The sequence below is a fragment of the Chiroxiphia lanceolata genome, chromosome 3 (genome assembly GCF_009829145.1).
Source record: "Chiroxiphia lanceolata isolate bChiLan1 chromosome 3, bChiLan1.pri, whole genome shotgun sequence".
Taxonomy (NCBI): domain Eukaryota; kingdom Metazoa; phylum Chordata; class Aves; order Passeriformes; family Pipridae; genus Chiroxiphia; species Chiroxiphia lanceolata.
The window spans coordinates 45,945-69,583 of record NC_045639.1 but is presented as its reverse complement, the minus strand read 5'-3'; the positions used below and the strand labels follow the sequence as shown (position 1 = coordinate 69,583).

At 52.8% G+C, this 23,639-nt stretch overlaps 2 long non-coding RNA genes across 3 annotated transcripts; both read right to left on the bottom strand.

Annotated features, from left to right (window-relative positions):
- Positions 1-14,344: 14,344 nt before the first annotated feature.
- On the bottom strand, positions 14,345-18,062 carry LOC116784151. 2 transcript variants are annotated; one of them, XR_004355973.1, is made up of 3 exons: positions 17,898-18,062; positions 17,213-17,451; positions 14,345-14,536 (listed from the first exon to the last, which is right to left on the bottom strand). It is a non-coding gene; the product is annotated as an uncharacterized LOC116784151 (long non-coding RNA). The 2 variants fall into 2 exon arrangements; XR_004355972.1 differs by lacking the exon at positions 14,345-14,536 and adding an exon at positions 15,934-15,971.
- On the bottom strand, positions 14,557-15,136 carry LOC116784150. Its single transcript, XR_004355971.1, has 2 exons — positions 15,107-15,136; positions 14,557-14,635 (listed from the first exon to the last, which is right to left on the bottom strand). It is a non-coding gene; the product is annotated as an uncharacterized LOC116784150 (long non-coding RNA).
- Positions 18,063-23,639: the final 5,577 nt, after the last annotated feature.

Genomic DNA, 23,639 nt, shown 5'->3' with positions numbered 1-23,639 from the left:
GGTGCTGAAACAGGAGGAAGGAAACCTTTAGCATAAAGCTGGGGAGGAATCTAAAGCTTCCTTTCCTGGGGAGTTTTGTGAAGTCTGCAGATGACAAAGGGAAAATTTGCATCTCCTTTGGTACAGGTGTCAACAGAGGTCGAGACTTTTTGCCTTTTTCAGACAACTGTGCCCTTTTTGGCTCCCTGGCAGCTCCCATGGCACCAGAACCCCCTTCCTGCACACCCACGGGCGTCACACACAGGCACCCACACACCTTTGCTCCAGCCCACACGTGGCCAACATTTCCTCACCCGGGACATCCCAAGGGGAGTATTTCTGCTAGAGAGCACAGCAACTCCCCTGTCCTTGCAAACCGCCTCCCTGCAAAAAAGGAATCATTTTACCAGGACAATTCCCCCACAGTCAAGGTCTTTTCAAACTGCTGTCGTGCCACCAAACCTGCTCAGGGTCCCTCCCAGCTTCTGCCTGTCCTCGCATTTAAAGGCACGGGCATATTCTATCTGCCAACAGCAAACCCAGCTCCTCCCTGGCAGTACAAGCCCCGCTCTTACCTGGACAGACTCCCGGGCTCGGCACAGCTGGGGGTCATGGAGCAGCTTCCCGAGGCCCTTCTCTCTCCCCGCAGGAAGCACAACTCGCCTCCGCACCAGGGGAAACCACGAGCCAGCCTGGAAACCGACACAGAGCGAGCAAAAAGCATTAACGCAGCACAAAAAACCAAGTTCAAGCAGTCTTTGCCTCGTAACCCTGCACGGGGAAAGGCTTTGGAATCGCAAAGCAAAACCCGAGACACCCAGAGAGCACCAGCCCCGCAGCCCTGCCCCGGCTCCCCCCGGGGGCACCCGGCAGGTAACGGGCTTACCCGGTCCCCGCCGCCCAGCACAACGCGCCCCTAAACGCCCGCAGCTGCCCCGGTCCATAAACCCAGCGGCCAAGGCGCTCTCCCCTCCGCAGCCCGGGCAGCAGCGGAGCCGCCCCCGCAGCCCTCACACACAACCGCCCGCACCTGCCCCGCCGGCCCTTCTATAGCGCGGGCCGGCAGCGCTGCCCAATCAGCACTCGAGCGCCTCCGCCCAATCGCAGCCCGCCTGGCCCTGCGGCCCCGCCCCGCCCGCTCAGCCCGGCCCCGCCCCTCGGCGCGGCCCCGCCCCCCGTTCCCTCAGCGCGGCTCTCGCCGCCGCCGCCGCCCCGGCAGCGCTGCTGGGGCCGGGGAAGGGCGGGTGGGAGCTCCGCGGGCACGGCCCGGCCGGGAGCTCTCCCGGGACAAGGGGAGCGGGGCCTACGGGGACAGCGGCGTTCTTGGGGGCGGGCAGGGCGGGCCGGCGCGAGCCGGGGGCGGGCCTGGGCGGGCCTAGGGGCGGGGGGGCACGAGCCGGGGGAGTGGGCATGGGCGGGCCGAGGGGCGGGGCCGGCGCTAGCTGGGGGGCGGGCCTGGGCGGGTCGAGGGGCGGGGCCGGGGCGATCCCGCGGCGCTTCGCTCTGGGGCTGTTTCGGGCCGGTTTTGGGTGCGGGTGTTGGGGCCCTGCGCACACCCTGCCCTGGTCACAGCCCCGCCCCAGCTCCCGGCGCTCCCCGCACCCCTCGCTCAGCTCCGCGGGGATTTGTGCCTCCTCTGAAGGTGGCGAATGTCTGCAAAGCCAGTCGGGAAGCCAGAGAGCTGCAGCCCCCGGGCCCCGCCGCGGCTTCCCCGCCGTCACCCGGCACCTCCCGCCCGTCCCGCCCCGCAGCGCCGCTCCCGCTGCCGCCCTCGAACACAAGGAACGAACCCCCGTGCCCCGAGCACAGGCCGGTCCCTCCTCGGCAGCGCCGGGAGCGGCCGCAGCCCCCGACGACGGGCGGGGCGCGCCGGGAGGGGCCGCGCGGGGCGGGGGCGGGTCCCGCGGCTGCGACCCCGCGGGGAAGGGACCCCCCGTCCGGCCCCGTCCGGCCCCGCCGCTGGCCCTGCTCGGCCACCGCCCCTCGCCCACAGTTTTAACATTGGAGAGCCAAGATTTAACCCAGAGCGCCGCAACCCCTCTGTCCCTGCAAACTCCCTCCCTGCAAAAAAGGAATCAATTTCCATAGACTTGTTATTTTTCTTATTAATGACCACGTTGCTACAGTCAGGGAAATCCAATCAGCATTCCCTAAACACCATCACTTCTCCATCCACCTGCGATCGGGGGCCGATGGGCAGCAGCCTGCCCTGGACGGGCTGCAGGGATGCTGGGAAGGCCGCTGTTCCCAGGTTGGAAGGACTCTGGCCGTGATCCCTGGCCCGTGGACAGAAAGCCCAGAGCCAAGGGGAACTCCAGCCAGCTGCAGGCAGATGTTACTCCGTCCCCGTGCCGGGGGTGGGGACGAAGGTGCCCTTCCCTGTCCGAAAGTGGAAGTCGTCCCCTGTGCAGAGCCCGCTCTGATCCTCGGCCTCGGGGGAGCCAATTCCCTTGTCCCAGCCCACTTCTGCAGAGGAGAAAGGGAAAGATTGCACATAAGGGAGACATTCTTCCCTGGGAGGGTGGGGAGGTGGCCTGGCACAGAGAAGCTGTGGCTGCCCCATCCCTGCAAGTGGCCAAGGCCAGGCTGGATGTCTATTAGAAGGTGTCCCTGCCTGTGGCAGGGGGTGGAAGGAGATGATCCCTGAGATCCTTTCCAACCCAAACCACTCCACGATCCCAGGATGATTCCACGCTCTCTCTCTGCATTTATTTGGCCTCACTTCCTCTCAAAAACAACATCTCCAATTTAGTTGATTGCTAAAGCCATCATTTTAAAATCATCCCAGGAATCAAAAGGGACTGAAAAACACACAGAAATCATTCCTACACCCACCAAATCATTAGGAATTGGAACCCGATTCCCTCATCTCCCTCCCTGTTTTTCTTGGCTGGAAAACCTGCTGATCCCCACTGGCTATTTTTGGGCTGGTTTTCTTCCACAGCTCCTTTCTCCCGGCTGAAACCTCCTGGCATATTCAGGGCTTATCTGGAGGGAAGCCCCTCTGAGGTATTTCCTCTCGTGGCAATTCTGTGGGATGAAGAAGTAAAAAAAGCACGTCAGGAGCTCCTTCTCCCCCCTTCCTTCGCAAACACCCTCCCGGTTTGTCCTCGGCAGCTCCATCCCCCCGGCACCCGCCCCCGACGCTTCGGCTCCGCGGGGAAAGGGACAGCAAGTGCAGGAGCAAGCTCAGTGCTGGGCAGGGGCTCCCTGGGAACGGCTCTTCAGCGCTTTAGTCCGTGGCCTTTCCTGCTGCCCTCCCTCCCGGAGGCAGAGGATGACCCGGCCCTTGTTTCTCCCACGCTCGCAGACCCAGGTCCTGCTCTTTTGGCCCCGCTTTTCTCAGCAGACCCGGCATCATTTTCCAGGGTCCCCAGGAAACTTCTGCACTTGACCCATTGCTAAGTGCAGAGCACAGGGCAAGGGAAGGACAAATTTCTCAGCACCCAGCACCTGGAATTTTCCTTCTCCGCAGCACGCTCCCGTTCCCGCTGTCTCTGGAGGTGCCCGCACGAGTCCTCCTTTTGTCCCAGCACCTCAGAGGACGCAATTTTCACCCAGGTCCCGCTCACCGGCGTCGCACAAAACGTGCCGACAACATTTCTCGTGACGCCAGTGAAGAGCTCTCAGAGCACACTGCACAGGGAAGCCGAGGCTGCCCCTGGATCCCTCCAAGTGTTCCAGGCCAGGCTGGACGGGACTTGGAGCATCCAGCCGGGGATGAGAGTGGAAGGTGTCCCTGCCCACGGAAGACAGGGTGGCCTTTGAAGGTCCCCTTCAAAGCAAATCGCTCTGGGATTCCCCTCCCAAATCACTGCCAAGGAGACACAGCAATCAAAGCGGAGGGACTGCACTCCCAGCTTTTCTTACCCGCAGGCACACGGCACGCCGGACCTTAAAGCCACGGGGTCAGTCCTGCCAGAGGCGTCCGGCACGGCCACGGCGAGCGAAGGAAAAGAGGGAGCCTGGGAACACGGAGTAAGAGCCACTTGAATTAGGACTGCACTGACCAACAGCCAGGTCACTCCCACGGACGGCTTCGCCGTCCAGTCGCACAAAAAGCACTCACCTGCCAGGGCCTCAGTTAGGGTGGCTCCTGACGCTGCCCAGGTGAACACCTCCCCTTGCCCCGGGGGGTCAAGAATAACATCCCTGGTAAGAAGTCACCCCGAAGGACAAAAAGGGAAAATTAGTGAAGCACGGGGGCCTCTTCTGACTAGATTGCCCCCGGCATTCAATAGCAAATGCCACGGCTGTTCTGTCACCGACGAGAAAACCCCGTTCTCCCAAACCAACAGCGAGGAGATTTATGGGCACGCCTGAAAATTTCCCGGGAGGAACTTGTTGTAACTAAGGAGCAGGTGCTATCTTGAGTCGAAGGCATCGATTGGACGGACGCTTAGTACGGCAAACTCTTCAGCAGAGGAATTAATTGCTGCCTGTTTGAACAGCAGGGGAGAGGAAATGACAGTCGAAGGGAAGACAGGAAAAGCAGAACTGGAATCAGCAGACTTTTCTTCCATCTCTCCCGAGAAAGTCGTGTTTCTCTGTTCTAATAATTCTAGGCCCTTTTCTACACGAAACTTAGACCAAGGCTGAAAAAACAACTAGAAAACACGGAGAGAAGCTTTTGAGAATGTCACGTGATTTTCCCAAACCCATCCCAGAAAAGCAGAACTCGGTAGAATGTACTCACCTCCAGGCCTTTGGTCTTTTTTCCATAAGCTTCGTCACCTGATGGAAAAAGCAGAGCAGACTCGGTATTCAGGCTCACAACGGGAAAACTTCCCCTTCGTTTCCTAAAAGAAACTCCATTAATTTGCACGGCTGCAGGTGCGGATCCAGATGTTAAAGTCTTCCGGCTTTTCAGAGGGGGAGAATGCCCCGCTAAGGAAGGCTGAAAAATGCTCGGAGCCCGCACAGCTCCAAGACCACCTTGATTTTGTCTGTGTTCCAGTCCCCGGCTAAAGAAACGGTAGAACAACCGCAGTTGCTGCCTGCCTTTTCACCAAGGGGTTTTGCCAGGTGCTGGGCCAGCCCGGGCACTCCCGGGGGCAGCCCGAGCTTTCTGCGGTGGCCCCTTTTCCCCGGGAGGAATCTCCGTCCCTGTTCGATTCTGGCAATCGGACTGGCAACGCAAGCCAAGTCGGCGGCACAATTCCGGACCTTTGCTCTCCTCAGAGCGCCCACGGCGAGGGGAAAAAGCACCTTTGGGTCGCCGTCCCGAGGATGGAAACAAACAAAAAACCACGACGCCGGACTGAATTCCCCCGCAGAAGCCCAAATTCACCGAACGCCCGCTGAACTCAGCAGGGACACGCTCCCTCGACGCCTCCGACTCCGGCTTTAAGCTCGGAGAAGCCCGGCAGGGCCAAACCACTGCCGCTTTCCCCCGGGCGCCGCTTGCGAGCCCGCCCCGAGCGCCGGGCCCTGCCTCACAGTCGCCGCCTGGCGGACACGGCCGGGAGCGGCACTGCAGCCGCGCGCGCCACTGCAGCCGCGCGCCCCCCCCCGCCCTTGGCGAGACCCGCGGCGCCTTTGGCGAGGACGGGCCTTTCTTCCCTAAAACCCGCCCTCGCCTAGGAAAAGCTGAGCAATTCGCAGAGTTGCTGTTTCCACCCCGGCTTCCCAAAGGATCGCTCTCTCCCGGCAGCACGGACAGGGTCCCCGAGGCAGCGCAGACCCCGCCCCGCGGGGGGGGGGTGCGTGCAATGCCAGGGCACACCCGAACCCGGCCCTGCGGCGGCACGCAGGTGCAAGTTTCTCCGCAGAGGCGAGAAACTTGCCTGTCGCTTCCCCTGCCCGCGGTCCCCGCTGGCCGCGGGAGAGGCCGAAGAGCGGCCGCGCCCCCGCCGCGCCCCCGCCGCTTACCCCGGGGACGATCTCGGTCGGATCTGCCGCCGTGGGTCGCTTCCGGGGGGAAGAAGCGGCGGCGCAGCCCCGAGAGCATCTCCAGGGCACGGCGGGACCGAGCGGGGCGGGGGCGGGGGCGGGAGCGGGAGCGGGAGCGGGAGCGGGAGCGGAGCGGAGCGGAACGGGGCGAGCGGGCGTCGCGTCGTGCTCGCGCGGGTCCTCGCGCGTCCTGCGCGCGCCGCGGCGCCGAGAGGGGGCTGCCCGCGCCGGTGCCTGCCGCCGCCCACGAACCTGCCGCCCGCGCCCGGCGCCGCCGAGCGCCCCGCCCCGTCCCCACAGCGGGAAGCGGCGCGGCGAGACGGCGCTGCGGGCGCGGGGCGGGGGTCCGGGTCGCGGCGGAGGTCAGGCAACAGGATAGACGTCTCTCTGAGGCAAGGGGTCCTCTCGCCGCCATCTTGAGTGTTGTCTCGGCTAAGTTCCTGTCCTGGTGGCGCCATCTTGAGTGTGGCCTGGGGCGAACTTCCGGACCGGGGCCGCCATCTTTAGTGTGGTCTCGGCTAAGTTCCGGTCCTGGCGGCGCCATCTTTACTGTGGGCTTGGCGAACTTCCGGACCGGGGCCGCCATCTTTAGTGTGGTCTCCGCTAAGTTCCGGTCCTGACGGCGCCATCTTTACTGTGGGCTTGGCGGACTTCCGGGCCGGGGGCCTTGGAGGACTTCCGGTCGCTCTCGAATTCCGGCGACCGACTTTACCCAAATTAGCGTCCCTCGCTGATTTCTGCGCTTTCGCCCCTAAAAATCTTCATGTTATTCCCCCCCGCACACCCCCCGGGAGAGACGGGAGACCGCGAGTCCCGCCGTGCCGCCGAAACCGGCCCTTAACTCGAGCAGGGAGCGCTGCACCGGCACGACAGCCACTGCGCATGCGTCGCCGGTCCCGCGCCTGGCCGCCCTTACTTACCACGTGATCGACGGCGTCTTGCCAACGACTGCGCAGGCGCCGGCGCCGCCACCTTGGCTGCCCCGCCGCCCGACCGCCCGGCTTCGCTTTCTTACTGCCGCTCCCCCTCCGCTTTTTCGGCTCCCTGGGGTTCCCCCACCCACATTTTGGGGTCCCCTTCTCCCATTTTAGGGGTGACCCCGCAATTTACGCTTCGGAGGGGGGGGGAAAGGAAACGGGGTGCCCAAGAACGGGTTTGTTTTTTTTTTTTTCCTCTTTTCTTTCATTTTCATTTTATTTCCTTTTTACTTTTTTTGCTTTTAATTTTTTTTTAATTTTTCTTTTGTATTTTGTGTTTCCTTTTTTATTTCGTTTATTTTTTATTCTCCTCTCCCAGTGCACCCCAGTAACACCCAGTGCTCCCCACCAACCCCCAGTAACACCCAGTGCTCCCCAAAAATTGACCCAAAACCCACCCAAATCGCCCCAAAAACTGACCCAAAACTGACCCCAAAAACTGACCCAAATCATCCCAAAAGCTGACCAGAAACTGACCCAAATCTCCCCCAAAAATGACCAGAAACTGACCCAAATCACCCCAAAAAATGACCAGAAATTGACCCAAATCTCCCCAAAAAATGACCAGAAAATGACCGGAAACTGACCCAAATCACCCCAGAAAATAACCACAAAAACTGACTCAAATCTCCTCAAAAAATGACCAAAACCTCAACCAAATCTCTCCAAAAAATGACCCCAAACTGACCCAAATCACTGCAAAAAATGACCCAAAACTCACCCAAATGACCCAAAAAAATGACCCAAAACTGCCTCAAATCTCCCCAAAAAATGACCAGAAACTGCCCCAAATCTCCTCGACAAATGGCCAGAAATTGACACAAATCACCCCAAAAACTGACCTAAAACTCACCGAAATCACCCCTAAAAATGGCCAGAAACTGATCCAAATCACCCCAAAAAATGACCATGAAACTGACCCAAATCACCCCAAAAAATGACTGAAAATTGACCCAAATCACCCCAAAAAATGACCAGAAACTCACCCAAATCTCCCCAAAAAATGACCAGAAACTCACCCAAATCACCCCAAAAAAGGATCAGAAACTGACCCAAATAACCCCCAAAATGCCCCAAAAACTGACTCAAATCTCCTCAAAAAAGAACCAAAAACTCAACCAAATCGCCCCAAAAAATGACCTGAAACTGACCCAAATTACCTCAAAAAATGACCCCAAACTCACTCAAATCACCCCAAAAAAGGACAAGAAACTCTCCCAAATCACCCCAAAAAATGACCCAAAAACTCACCCAAAGCACCCAAAGAAATGACCCAAAACTGACTCAAATCTCCTCAAAAAAGGACCAGAAACTCACACAAATCACCCCAAAAAATGACCAGAAACTCACCCAAATCACCCTAAAAAATGACCAGAAACTCACACAGATCTCCCTAAAAAATGCCCCAAAAACTGACGAGAAACTGACACAAACCTCAACAAAAAATGACCACAAACTGACCCAAATATCCCCCAAAAGTGACCCCAAACTCACCCAAATCTCCCCAGAAAATGGTCCAAAACTGACTCAAATCTCCCCAAAAAATGACCCCGAACTCACCAAAATCTCCCCAAAAAATGACCCAGAACTCACCAAAATCTACCCCAAAAATGAAAAGAAACTGACTCAAATCACCCCAAAAAAATGACCAGAAACTGACCCAAATCACCTTAAAAAATGACCAGAAACTGACCCACATCTCCTCGACAAATGGCCAGAAACTGTTCCAAATCACCCCAAAAACTGACGTAAAACTCACCCAAATCAGCCAAAAAAATGACCAGAAACTGACCCAGATCTCCCCAAAAAGTGACCAGAAACTCACCCAAATCACCCCAAAAACTGACCAGAAACTCACACAGATCTCCCTAAAAAATGCCCCAAAAACTGACCAAAATCACCTCAAAAATTGACCAGAAACTGACACAAACCTCAACAAAAAATGACCACAAACTGACCCGAATATCCCCCAAAAATGACCCCAACCTCACCCAAATCTCCCCAGAAAATGGTCCAAAACTGACTCAAACCTCCCCAAAAAATGACCCAGAACTCACCAAAATCTCCCCAAAAAATGACCCAGAACTCACCAAAATCTCCCCCAAAAATGACCAGAAACTGACCCAAATCACCTTAAAAAAATGACCAGAAACTGCCCCACATCTCCTTGACAAATGGCCAGAAATTGACACAAATCACCCCAAAAACTGACCTAAAACTCACCAAAATCACCCCAAAAAATGACCAGAAACTCACCCAAATCTCCCCAAAAAATGACCAGAAACTGTTCCAAATCACCCCAAAAAGGACCAGAAACTGACCCAAATAACCCTCAAAAATGCCCCAAAACCTGACTGAAATCTCCTCAAAAAAGAACCAAAAACTCAACCAAATCTCAACAAAAAATGACCCCAAAAAATGACCCGAAACTCTCCCAAATCACCCCAAAAAATGACCCAAAATTGTCCCAAATATCCCCAAAAAAGGATCAGAAACTGATCCAAGTTACCTAAAAAAAACTCACCCAAATCACCCAAGAATAGGACCAGAAATTCACCCAAATCTCCCCAAAAAATGACCAGAAACTCTAACAGATCACCCCAAAAAAAGACACAGAACTCACCCAAATCTCTCCAAAAAATGATCCAAAACTGACCCAAATCTCCCCAAAAAAATGACCAAACTCACCGAAATCACCCCCAAAAAAATCACACAAAACTCACCAAAATCTCCCAAAAAAATAACCCAAAACTCACCCAAATCTCCACAAAAATGATCAGCCACTGACCCAAGGAACCTCAAAAAAGGACCAGGAACTGACTCAAATCACCCAGAAAAATGAAAAGAGACTGACTCAAATCACCCCAAAAAATGACCCAAAATTCACCAAAAATCTCCCCAAAAAATGACCCCAAAATGAACAAAATCACCCCAAAAAATGACCAGAAACTCACCCAAATTACCTAAAAAAATGACCCCAAACTGACCCAAATCACCCCAAAAAATGACCCAAAAACTCACCCAAAGCACCCAAAGAAATGACCCAAAACTGACTCAAATCTCCTCAAAAAAGGACCAGAAACTCACACAAATCACCCCAAAAAATGACCAGAAACTGATCCAAATCACCCTAAAAAATGACCAGAAACTCACACAGATCTCCCTAAAAAATGCTCCAAAAACTGACCAAAATCACCTCAAAAAAATGACCAGAAACTGACCCAGATCTCCTTAAAAAATGGCCAGAAACTGATTCAAATCTGCCCAAAAATTGACCAAAAAACTGACCAAAATCTCCCCCAATAATGACCAGAAACTGACCCAAATCTCCCCAAAAACGGACCAGAAACTCACCCAAATCACCCCAAAAAATGACCAGAAACTGACCCAAATCTCCCCAAAAACGGACCAGAAACTCACCCAAATCACCCCAAAAAATGACCAGAAACTGACCCAAATCACCCCAAAAAATGACCCCGAACTCACCAAAATCTCCCCAAAAAATGACCCAGAACTCACCAAAATCTCCTCCAAAAATGACCAGAAACTGACCCAAATCACCTTAAAAAATGACCAGAAACTGCCCCACATCTCCTTGACAAATGGCCAGAAATTGACACAAATCACCCCAAAAACTGACCTAAAACTCACCGAAATCACCGAAAAAAAATGACCAGAAACTGACCCAGATCTCCCCAAAAAATGACCAGAAACTGACCCAAATCACCCTAAAAAATGGCCAGAAACTCACCCAAATCTCCCCAAAAAATGACCACGAACTGTTCCAAATCACCCCAAAAAAAGACCAGAAACTGACCCAAATAACCCCCAAAAATGCCCCAAAACCTGACTCAAATCACCTCAAAAAAGAACCAAAAACTCAACCAAATCTCCCCAAAAAATGACCTGAAACTGACCCAAATTACCTCAAAAAATGACCCCAAACTGACCCAAATCACCCCAAAAAATGACCCAAAAACTCACCCAAATCACCCAAAAAAATGACGGAAAACTGCCTCAAATCTCCCGAAAAAATGACCAGAAACTGCCCCAAATCACCCCAAAAAATGACTGAAAATTGACCCAAATCTCCCGAAAAAATGACCAGAAACTGACCCAAATAACCCCCAAAAATGCCCCAAAAACTGACTCAAATCTCCTCAAAAAAGGACCACAACCTCAGCCAAATCACCCCAAAAAATGACCAAAACCTGACCAAAATCACCTCAAAAATTGACCAGAAACTGACACAAACCTCAACAAAAAATGACCAGAAACAGACCCAAATATCCCCCAAAAGTGACCCCAAACTCACCCAAATCTCCCCAGAAAATGGTCCAAAACTGACTCAAACCTCCCCAAAAAATGACCCCGAACTCACCAAAATCTCCCCAAAAATGACCCAGAACTCACCAAAATCTCCCCCAAAAATGACCAGAAACTCACCCAAATCACCTTAAAAAATGACCAGAAACTGCCCCACATCTCCTCGACAAATGGCCAGAAATTGACACAAATCACCCCAAAAACTGACCTAAAACTCACCAAAATCACCCCTAAAAATGGACAGAAACTGACGCAAATCACCCCAAAAAATGACTGAAAATTGATCCAAATCACCCCAAAAAATGACCAGAAACTCACCCAAATCACCCCAAAAAATGACCACAAACTCACCCAAATCACCCCAAAAATGACCAGAAACTGTTCTAAATCACCCTAAAAAAGGACCAGAAACTGACCCAAATAACCCCCAAAAATGCCCCAAAAACTGACTCAAATCTCCTCAAAAAAGAACCAAAAACTCAACCAAATCGCCCCAAAAAATGACCTGAAACTCACACAAATCACCCCCAAAAATGACCAGAAACAGACTCAAATCACCCCAAAAAATGACCAGAAACTGTTCCAAATCACCCCAAAAAAGGACCAGAAACTGTTCCAAATCACCCCAAAAAAGGACCAGAAACTGACCCAAATCTCCCCAAAAACGGACCAGAAACTCACCCAAATCACCCCAAAAAGTGACCAGAAACTGACCCAAATCACCCTAAAAAATGACCAGAAACTCACACAGATCTCCCTAAAAAATGCCCCAAAAACTGACCAAAATCACCTCAAAAATTGACCAGAAACTGACACAAACCTCAACAAAAAATGACCACAAACTGACCCGAATATCCCCCAAAAGTGACCCCAAACTCACCCAAATCTCTCCAGAAAATGGTCCAAAACTGACTCAAACCTCCCCAAAAAATGACCCCGAACTCACCAAAATCTCCCCAAAAAATGACCCAGAACTCACCAAAATCTCCCCCAAAAATGACCCAGAACTCACCAAAATCTCCCCCAAAAATGACCAGAAACTGACTCAAATCACCCCCAAAAAATGACCAGAAACTGACCCAAATCACCCAAAAAATGACCAGAAACTGACCCAGATCTCCCCAAAAAATGGCCAGAAACTGATTCAAATCTGCCCAAAAATTGACCAAAAAACTGACCAAAATCTCCCCCAATAATGACCAGAAACTGACCCAAATCTCCCCAAAAACGGACCAGAAACTCACCCAAATCACCCCAAAAATGACCAGAAACTCACCCAAATCACCCTAAAAAATGACCAGAAACTCACACAGATCTCCCTAAAAAATGACCAAAAACTGACCAAAATCACCGCAAAAATTGACCAGAAACTGACACAAACCTCAACAAAAAATGACCACAAACTGACCCGAATATCCCCCAAAAGTGACCCCAAACTCCCCCAAATCTCCCCAGAAAATGGTCCAAAACTGACTCAAACCTCCCCAAAAAATGACCCCGAACTCACCAAAATCTCCCCAAAAAATGACCCAGAACTCACCAAAATCTCCCCAAAAAATGACCAGAAACTGACCCAAATCACCCCGAAAAATGACCACAAACTCCCCCAAATCTCCCCAAAAAATGACCCAAAATTCTCCCAACTATCCCCAAAAAATGATCAGAAACTGACCCCAATTACCTAAAAAAATGCCCCCAAATTCACCCAAATCTTCCCCAAAAAGGACCACAACCTCAGCCAAATCACCCCAAAAAATGCCCCAAAAACTGACTCAAAAAAAGACCAGAAATTCAACCAAATCACCACAAAAAAATGACCAGAAACCAACACAAAATCACCCCCAAAAATGACCAGAAACCCACAGAAAGCTCCCCAAAAAATTACCCAAAACTCACAAAAATCATCCCAAGAAATGACCAGAAACTGACACAAATCTCCCCAAAAAGTGACCAGAAACTGACTCAAATCACCCCGAAAAATGAAAAGAAACTGACTCAAATCACCCCAAAAAATGACCCAAAATTCACCAAAAATCACCTCAAAAAATGACCAGAAACTGACCCAAATCTCCCCAAGAAAATGACCCAGAACTCACCAAAATCTCCCCAAAAAAGGACCAGAAAGTGACCCAAATCACCCCAAAAAAATGACCAGAAACTGACCCAAATCACCTCAAAAAAGGACCAGAATCTGCCCCACATCTCCCCAAAAAATGACCAGAAACTGACCCAAAATTACCCAAAAAATATGACCCGGAACTCACCCAAATCACCCAAGAATATGACCAGAAATTCACCCAAATCTCTTCAAAAAATGATCCAAAACTGACCCAAATCTCCCCCAAAAATGACCAAACTCACCGAAATCACCCCCAAAAAAATCACACAAAACTCACCAAAATCTCCCCAAAAAATAACCCAAAACTCACCCAAATCTCCCCAAAAATGATCAGCAACTGACCCAAAGAACCTCAAAAAATGACCAGAAACTGACTCAAATCACCCCGAAAAATGAAAAGAAACTGACTCAAATCACCCCAAAAAATGACCCAAAATTCACCAAAAATCTCCCGAAAAAATGACCCAGAACTCACCAAAATCTCCCTAAAAATGACCAGAAATTCACCCAAATCTCCCCAAAAAATGACCAGAAACTGACCCAAATCACCCTAAAAAATGACCAGAAACTGCCCCAAATCTCCTCGAAAAAAATGACCAGAAACTGACCCAGATCTCCTCAAAAAATGTCCGCAAATTGACCCAAATCACCCCAAAAAAAGGCAAGAAACTGATTCAAATCTCCCCAAAAACTGACTCCAAAACTGACCCAAATCACCCCAAAAAATGACCCAAAACTGACCCCAGAAACTGACCCAAATCATCCCAAAAACTGACCCAATACTGACCCCAGAAACTGACCCCAAGCATCCCAAAAACTGCCCCCAAACTGCCCCCCTTGAATTAGGACACTTTTTCAAGCCCCTGTCCTTAGGAGCACCCTGAGCCATGGCCAGGTCGTTCCCACAGACAGCTTCGCCGGCCAGGCGGCCAAAAAGCCCCCAGCCAGGCCTCAGGTGGGACGGTTCCTGAGGCTGAGCAGGTGAACCCCTCCCTGGGAGCCCGCTCCGCTCCTGCCGGGCACTGGGGCTCCCCCAGAGGGGCTCTGCCAAGCACCCAGTGGGAATTCAAAGGACAGCCCGGGCAAAGGCGCTTCCCGCAGGACCGCTCCTGGCCAAGGCCACCGGGCCGTGCCAGTCAGCCCACTGACCGCCCGGGGGGGGGGATTTTCAGGGGCACGCTTCCAGCTTTTGTTCTCCACAAACTCCAGTTCTTCCTGGCCCCGCTCGCCAGAGAGCCTTCCCCTGTTGGAAGAGGTCACTTCAGTCTTTCGAGGGGCCAGATTGCCAAAGCCCGGCCAGTCCATTCCCACGAGGAAAGGCAGCTTTGTCTCGTACAGGATACTGGGGGGGCGGGGGGGGAGACACAAAATAAAAGTTGAATTTAAAACAACTGCCTAGAATAGAAAGCAATTCGAGCATAAGGCAGACGAGACTCGTGCAAAACTGAATTACGTTTGACTTCAAAGGAGAATTATTTCCCTCTGCACCTAACAGAATGTCATTTTCACCCCAGGTCCCGCTTACCATCGTCCAACAGAACACGCTGACAAAACTTTTCCTGATGCCAGTGGAGAAATATCGGAGCACGCTGCACAGGGAAGCTGAGCCTGCCCCATCCCCGGAAGCGTTCCAGGCCAGGCTGGACGGGACTGGGAGCAATCGGGGACAGTGGAAGGGGTCCCTGCCCACGGAAGACAGGGGGGCCTTTGAAGGTCCCCTTCAAAGCAAATCGCTCTGGGATTCCCCTCCCAAATCACTGCCAAGGAGACACAGCAATCAAAGCGGAGGGACTGCACTCCCAGCTTTTCTTACCCGCAGGCACACGGCACGCCGGACCTTAAAGCCACGGGGTCAGTCCTGCCAGAGGCGTCCGGCACGGCCACGGCGAGCGAAGGAAAAGAGGGAGCCTGGGAACACGGAGTAAGAGCCACTTGAATTAGGACTGCACTGACCAACAGCCAGGTCACTCCCACGGACGGCTTCGCCGTCCAGTCGCACAAAAAGCACTCACCTGCCAGGGCCTCAGTTAGGGTGGCTCCTGACGCTGCCCAGGTGAACACCTCCCCTTGCCCCGGGGGGTCAAGAATAACATCCCTGGTAAGAAGTCACCCCGAAGGACAAAAAGGGAAAATTAGTGAAGCACGGGGGCCTCTTCTGACTAGATTGCCCCCGGCATTCAATAGCAAATGCCACGGCTGTTCTGTCACCGACGAGAAAACCCCGTTCTCCCAAACCAACAGCGAGGAGATTTATGGGCACGCCTGAAAATTTCCCGGGAGGAACTTGTTGTAACTAAGGAGCAGGTGCTATCTTGAGTCGAAGGCATCGATTGGACGGACGCTTAGTACGGCAAACTCTTCAGCAGAGGAATTAATTGCTGCCTGTTTGAACAGCAGGGGAGAGGAAATGACAGCCGAAGGGAAGACAGGAAAAGCAGAACTGGAATCAGCAGACTTTTCTTCCATCTCTCCCGAGAAAGTCGTGTTTCTCTGTTCTAATAATTCTAGGCCCTTTTCTACACGAAACTTAGACCAAGGCTGAAAAAGCAACTAGAAAACACGGAGAGAAGCTTTTGAGAATGTCACGTGATTTTCCCAAACCCATCCCAGAAAAGCAGAACTCGGTAGAATGTACTCACCTCCAGGCCTTTGGTCTTTTTTTCCGTAAGCTTCGTCACCTGATGGAAAAAGCAGAGCAGACTCGGTATTCAGGCTCACAACGGGAAAACTTCCCCTTCGTCTCCTAAAAGAAACTCCATTAATTTGCACGGCTGCAGGTGCGGATCCAGATGTTAAAGTCTTCCGGCTTTTCAGAGGGGGAGAATGCCCCGCTAAGGAAGGCTGAAAAATGCTCGGAGCCCGCACAGCTCCAAGACCACCTTGATTTTGTCTGTGTTCCAGTCCCCGGCTAAAGAAACGGTACAACAACCGCAGTTGCTGCCTGCCTTTTCACCAAGGGGTTTTGCCAGGTGCTGGGCCAGCCCGGGCACTCCCGGGGGCAGCCCGAGCTTTCTGCGGTGGCCCCTTTTCCCCGGGAGGAATCTCCGTCCCTGTTCGATTCTGGCAATCGGACTGGCAACGCAAGCCAAGTCGGCGGCACAATTCCGGACCTTTGCTCTCCTCAGAGCGCCCACGGCGAGGGGAAAAAGCACCTTTGGGTCGCCGTCCCGAGGATGGAAACAAACAAAAAACCACGACGCCGGACTGAATTCCCCCGCAGAAGCCCAAATTCACCGAACGCCCGCTGAACTCAGCAGGGACGCGCTCCCTCGACGCCTCCGACTCCGGCTTTAAGCTCGGAGAAGCCCGGCAGGGCCAAACCACTGCCGCTTTCCCCCGGGCGCCGCTTGCGAGCCCGCCCCGAGCGCCGGGCCCTGCCTCACAGTCGCCGCCTGGCGGACACGGCCGGGAGCGGCACTGCAGCCGCGCGCGCCACTGCAGCCGCGCGCCCCCCCCGCCCTTGGCGAGACCCGCGGCGCCTTTGGCGAGGACGGGCCTTTCTTCCCTAAAACCCGCCCTCGCCTAGGAAAAGCTGAGCAATTCGCAGAGTTGCTGTTTCCACCCCGGCTTCCCAAAGGATCGCTCTCTCCCGGCGGCGGCGGCAGTTTTTAAGAGAGCTTTAAAATAAACTAAAAAACCATCAGTTTACCAAAAAATCCTTCTGCAGTCCGCGCTGTCTAACAGCTCAAATTGCTCACTAAGAGAACTACCTGATTTAGAACAACTGAATCGTAGAACCTCAATGCTTATAAAATGCATTCACTGGCACAAAAAAAAAAAAGTTGCAAGTAGCGAGACCCACATGCAAATAAGTCTTTGCTTGAAAAACAAACAGAAAAAAGAACCCAAAACACCAAAACAGAGCTGTGAGGGGAACCAAAACATGTCCGGAAAAGAACTAGTTATCGTAAGCTCTCACCTGCAGGAGCTTTAGTTTGAGAACGGTTCCCAGCTCCCACGTTGGGCAGAGTTTGTGGTTTTAGCAGCCCCTCAGCTGCCCGGCAAGGCTCGTGTCCCACCTGAGAATGCTGCTTTCACCCAAAGGTCCGGTCTGGAAGCAAGACGTGGCATAGCAGAGGACTGGACAGAAGGACCTACTGCTGCCACTCCCCTTGGAGCAGAAGCCACTGGCTGTGGGGAATTCCCACCTGAAGAAACCTTGGGGGGGGGGGGGGGAAAGATGAAAATGTCAAGAATTTTATGCTGCAGGATCCGTCCATCAGAGCTTGAAACAGAAGTCACAAAGGAGAAAACAAGCAGCAAATGATATCCCAGTGTCAAAGAGGCTTTTATGAAAAACCTTTAAGAATTATAAACCTGAGGTAGAAATAGCAAAAACCCCCCAACAAACCAAACAAAAAAATCCCTTGTTAAAAAACAACCCACAACAGCATAGAAAGGTTTCTTGTCCGTACAGAGCAAGCAGGTTAACACTAATGCCCCACGAAAAGGACTTTAATGCCACAAGCCTTCCACTACACATGGATCAAGACAACAGGTCCAGCACCTGAACAGCCCGCCCTCCCCACAAGCAAGTTTTTACTTCAGGCTTGTCCAGGCAACAAAATTCCCGTTGTTGTCGTTAGGATATCTCCCGCACTTACCGGTACCTTCTCCTCCTGCGGCAGAGCTGCCTTTCTCTTCCCCAGGCGCTCTGGCAGCTCACTGACACGCTTCTCCAGCACCGCCGCCTCCAAGCTGCGCTCCTTGCAACGCTCCCTCTGGTGCCGCAGCCCGGCATTCTGCTCCCGCTTCGCTTTGTTCCTCAGCTGAAGAAATGCACCGAGCAGTGGGGCAGGAGGGGAAAGCAAGGCAAAGAAAAACAAAGGAACTTTCAGGCAGGCAGCCACACGGGCCCGGCAGGAACGGGAGCGGTGGCGTTTCTTTCCGACGAGCTCAGAAAAGGACCCGACCGTCTCTGAAGCCGTTGCGTTGGGGATCACAAGCCGGCTTTCCATTGCCTGCAGCTCCTTGGACAGGCGGCGGGTGGAGCTCAGCTCCAGCCCACGGGTTGTCCCGGTAGCCACCAATTCGGCGGCCCTTCCTCAGCACCTCCGGCGGCCCGGGCGGTTCCTCTGCTTTGGCACGGCCGGCGCCAGCTCGCGCCGCTCCGGCCGCAACGGGCTCTGCAGCTGGTCCGGCTCCTCCGCTGCAAAGGACGAGAGAGAGCACAAGGGCTGCCCTGAGGAACGGCCCGGCGTGGGCTGCTCTGCTCCCGGGGGCCGGGGGAGCTCCGGGAGGTCGGCGCGGGGAATGGCTCCCGTGCTGCTCTGCAGCCCCGCCGTGCCGACACTGCCGAGTGCCAGCTGGATTCTTTGGGGCCTTCGGGGCTGGCGCTGGGGCGTGTCCAGGGTGAGGCATCTCAGGGTGCCCGTCCAGAGCAGCCCCGGCTGAGGAGCCGCGGGCAGCCCTTTCTCCGTGCCCACCGCAGTGCCCGTGGCCGGTTCCCAGCCCTGGGATGTGCGTTTGGCAGACGAGCCCCGCTCGGGAGACAAATCCATCTTGTTGCCGATGGAAGCGCTGGCCCGGAGCTGCTCCATCCCTGCTGCCACAAGCTGTGCTGGGAGTCCTGCGGCTCCGGGCGGGATCACCTGAGCCCCGGAGCGCCGGGAGCCCCGGCAGGGCAGTGCAGGGCACAGCTCCCGGGCACAGCTCCTCCAGCCCCTGGCAATAGGAAGGGCAGTGCAGGGCAGGGCACAGCTCCTCCAGCCCCTGGCAATAGGAAGGGCAGTGCAGGGCAGGGCACAGCTCCTCCAGCCCCTGGCAATAGGAAGGGCAGGGCAGGGCAGGGCACAGCTCCTCCAGCCCCTGGCAATACGAAGCCCAAGCAGGGCTGGGTCGCTCTCTGTCGCTCCGGCCTCCTCCCGGCCCGCGTTCCCTGCCCAGCTGGGACTGCCCAGGGAGCCCCGAGAACATTCCTGGCGGGAAGCAGGAGCCGCCGAGGGCTCCGTCCAGCTCCGGGCCCGAAAAGCGGCCCCGACCTGAGCCCCCCCCGGCATTTCGGGTTCCGAACGCTCACCCGGAGGAGACGCCGCCCCGCAGGCGGGACCAGGCGGCGACACTCGAGCAACGCCTTTGCCTCGGAGCGAGGGATCCCTCCGGACTCGGTTGGCTCCTTTATCCCTGGAAAGAGACGTTGTACGAACCCCTTTGCAGCCGTTGGGTGAATCCCCGACGGGGCCGGAAAACCTCCCGGAGCGCGGCAGTGATGAATTGGTGCCCGTCCCCAGCCGGCCGCGCTCCCTCCGGCCCGTGGCTGCGAAGGGCTCCTGCAGAGCACGGAGAGCTGCAGAGACTGAATAAAAGCAGATTTCCTGACTCTATTTCCCTGCGGTCCTTCCTTCCTTTGCTTCGCGCGGCAGCGTCCGGTGGGAGCATTTCTTGGTTTCCTTCCCTGTAGCCGTTTCCCTCCCAGGCAGGACCTTCCCCGCCTGCAAATAAAGATGAAATGTTTCAACGGGATTTTGACAAACCAGAGGCTTTGCCCCGGGAGGGTGCGAGTTGCCGAGAAAGTGGGGGAGAGAAAGGAGAGCCTCAGGTCTCACCTGGCAGGTATCAGATGAGCTGCCCCTCACGGATAGCAGGGAAAGGAATTGCTGTTGGAAATTCCCGAAGTTCCGCGGGCAGAGCTGGGAGCAGCCTGTGCCCGACCCGCGGCACGGTCAGTGCCGGCTCCTAGGGCCGCCTGAGGACAGACGCAGGGACACGGGGACAGACAGGCGACTGTGCTGGTGGTCCTGGAGCACGGGAGGAACGAGGAAAGGGCTGTCCCCGTACGACTCCGGGTCCCCGCGGCCGCAGCGGGCCCGTGGCCGGAGCCCCGGCGGGCCCCAGAGCCCTCGTTCCCGGGGAGCACTGCGGGCGGGAACCCCCCGGGGCCGCGGGGAAGGGGGAGGCGGGCGATGTTCTCCCCGGGAGGGGGTGTGTGCGGTGGCCTCGGGGGTGCCCGAGCGCGGGGGCTCCGAGCAGCGCTGCGGGCCCGGCGGGATCGGGGGTCCCGGGGCCGGGCCGGCGTGTCCCCGCTCCCCGGCCGGTCCCAGCCCCGGCTCCGCGTCTGCACGAGGAAAGCGCCGCCGTTCTCCCCCGACCGGGTCGGAGGGTAAGGGGAGAAGGGGGAAAGGGGGTAAGGGGATAAGGGGGGGGAAGAGAAGGAATCGATTCTAAACGATTCTTTATTCTATATAAACATGCTATATATAAAGAACATATATTAATACCTACTACATCCTGATAGCTAAGATATTTTGTCATATAATACCTATTGTTCTATAAGCAATAATTATTGTATATTAACTTTCATTTTCCGTAGTTTGAAGCAAATAATGCTTTTATTAATAAATAATTAATATTAAAATCGGTCTAAATAATTGTGAAACATGATTACAACAATTGAACATTAGAGCAAAGTAATAGTAGATTTTGTATTCCGTATTTTATGTATAACATATTTTACACATATGCATAATATTTTTCATAAATATTAAAAAAGTGTATATAATTCTATCGGGGAGATGGGACATATCTTGTAATTATAACAATTGATATATTGTAAATATTACGCTCTGAGGCAAAGGTGTTGGTCGAGCGTCGCCACCTCGTCCCGCCTGCGAGGGGCGGTCTCCTCCACGTGACCAAAAAAATGACGTAAATCACCCCAAAAAATGACCCAAACCCGACCCAAATCACCCCAAAAAATGACCAGAAACTGACCCAAATCTCCCCAAAAAATGACCCAAAACTCACACAAATCACCCAAAAAACTGACCAAAAACTGACACAAATCTCGTCAAAAAATGAACCAAATCCCCCCAAAAAATGACCCAAAACTGACTGAAATCTCCCCAAAAAATAACCAGAAACTCACCCAAATCTCCCCCAAAAATGATCCAAAAAATTCTCCAAATCACCCAAAAAAATGACCAAAAACTGACTCAAATCACCCCAAAAATTGACCAGAAGCTGACGCAAATACCTCCAAAAAATGACCCAAAACTCACCCAAATCACCCCAGAAGATGACCAATAAACGACCAAAATCACTCCAAAAAATGACCCCAAACTGACACAAATCACCCAAAAAAAGACCAGAAACTCACACAAAACTCACCCAAATCACGCTAAAAAATAACCAAAACCCGACCCAAAACACTCCAAAAAAATGACCCAAAACTCACACAAAAATCAACCCAAAAATTGACCAGAAACTGACCAAAATCTCCCCAAAAAATGGCCCAAAACTGACCCAAATCACTCCAAAAAATTACCAGAAACTGACCCAAATCACCCCCACATATGACCCAAAATTTACCCAAATCTCCCCAAAAAATGACCACAAGATGACCCAAATCTCCCCAAAAAATGAGCCAAATCACCCCCAAAAATGACCCCAACTTGACCCAAATCTCCCCAAAAAATGACCCAAAAACTCACCCAAATCTCCCCAAAAAATGACCCAAAACTCCCCCAAATCTCCCCAAAAATGACCACAAACTCACCCAAATCTCCCCAAAAAATGACCCAAAACTCACACAAATCACCCCAAAAAATGACCCAAATTACTCCAGAAAATGATCCAAAACTGACCCAAAAATCACCCCAAAAAGTGACCAGAAACTCACCCCAAACTGACCAGAAAATCACCCCAAATATGACCCAAAAACTGACCAAAATCTCCCCAAAAAATGACCACAAACTCCCCCAAATCTCCCCAAAAAATGACCACAAACTCCCCCCCCAAATCTCCCAAAAAATGACCACAAAACTCCCCAAATCTCCCCAAAAAATGACCACAAACTCCCCCAAATCTCCCCAAAAAAATTGACCACAACTCCCCCAAATCTCCCCAAAAAATGACCACAAACTCCCCCAATCTCCCCAAAAAATGACCACAAACTCCCCCAAAATCTCCCAAAAAATGACCACAAACTCCCCCAAATCTCCCCAAAAAATGACCACAAACTCCCCCAAATCTCCCCAAAAAATGACCACAAACTCCCCAATCTCCCCAAAAAAATGACCACAAACTCCCCCAAAATCTCCCCAAAAAAAATGACCCCAAAACTCCCCCAAAATTTCCCCAAAAAAAATGACCACAAACTCCACAAAATCTCCCCAAAAAATGACCACAAACTCCCCAAATCTCCCCAAAAAATGACCAAAAACTCCCCCAAATCTCCCCAAAAAATGACCACAAACTCCCCCAAATCTCCCCAAAAAATGACCACAAACTCCCCCAAATCTCCCCAAAAAATGACCACAAACTCCCCAAATCTCCCCAAAAAATGACCACAAACTCCCCCAAATCTCCCCAAAAAATGACCACAAACTCCCCAAAAATCTCCCCAAAAAATGACCACAAACTCCCCCAAATCTCCCCAAAAAATGACCACAAACTCCCCCAAATCTCCCCAAAAAATGACCACAAACTCCCCAAAATCTCCCCAAAAAATGACCACAAACTCCCCAAAATCTCCCCAAAAAATGACCACAAACTCCCCCAAATCTCCCCAAAAAATGACCACAAACTCCCCCAAATCTCCCCAAAAAATGACCACAAACTCCCCAAATCTCCCCAAAAAATGACCACAAACTCCCCCAAATCTCCCCAAAAAATGACCACAAACTCCCCAAATCTCCCCAAAAAATGACCACAAACTCCCCCAAATCTCCCCAAAAAATGACCACAAACTCCCCCAAATCTCCCCAAAAAATGACCACAAACTCCCCCAAATCTCCCCAAAAAATGACCACAAACTCCCCCAAATCTCCCCAAAAAATGACCACAAACTCCCCCAAATCTCCCCAAAAAATGACCACAAACTCCCCCAAATCTCCCCAAAAAATGACCACAAACTCCCCCAAATCTCCCCAAAAAATGACCACAAACTCCCCCAAATCTCCCCAAAAAATGACCACAAACTCCCCCAAATCTCCCCAAAAATGACCACAAACTCCCCCAAATCTCCCCAAAAAATGACCACAAACTCCCCAAATCTCCCCAAAAATGACCACAAACTCCCCCAAATCTCCCCAAAAAATGACCACAAACTCCCCAAATCTCCCCAAAAAATGACCACAAACTCCCCCAAATCTCCCCAAAAATGACCACAAACTCCCCCAAATCTCCCCAAAAAATGACCACAAACTCCCCCAAATCTCCCCAAAAAATGACCCAAAACACACCCAAATCTCCCCAAAAAATGACCACAAACTCACCCAAATCACCCCAAAAAATGACCCAAAACTGACCAAAATCTTTCCAAAAAATGACTCAAATCACTCCCAAAAATGACCCAAAAACTGATCCAAATCTCCCCAAAACTGACCCAAAACTGACCCAAATCATCC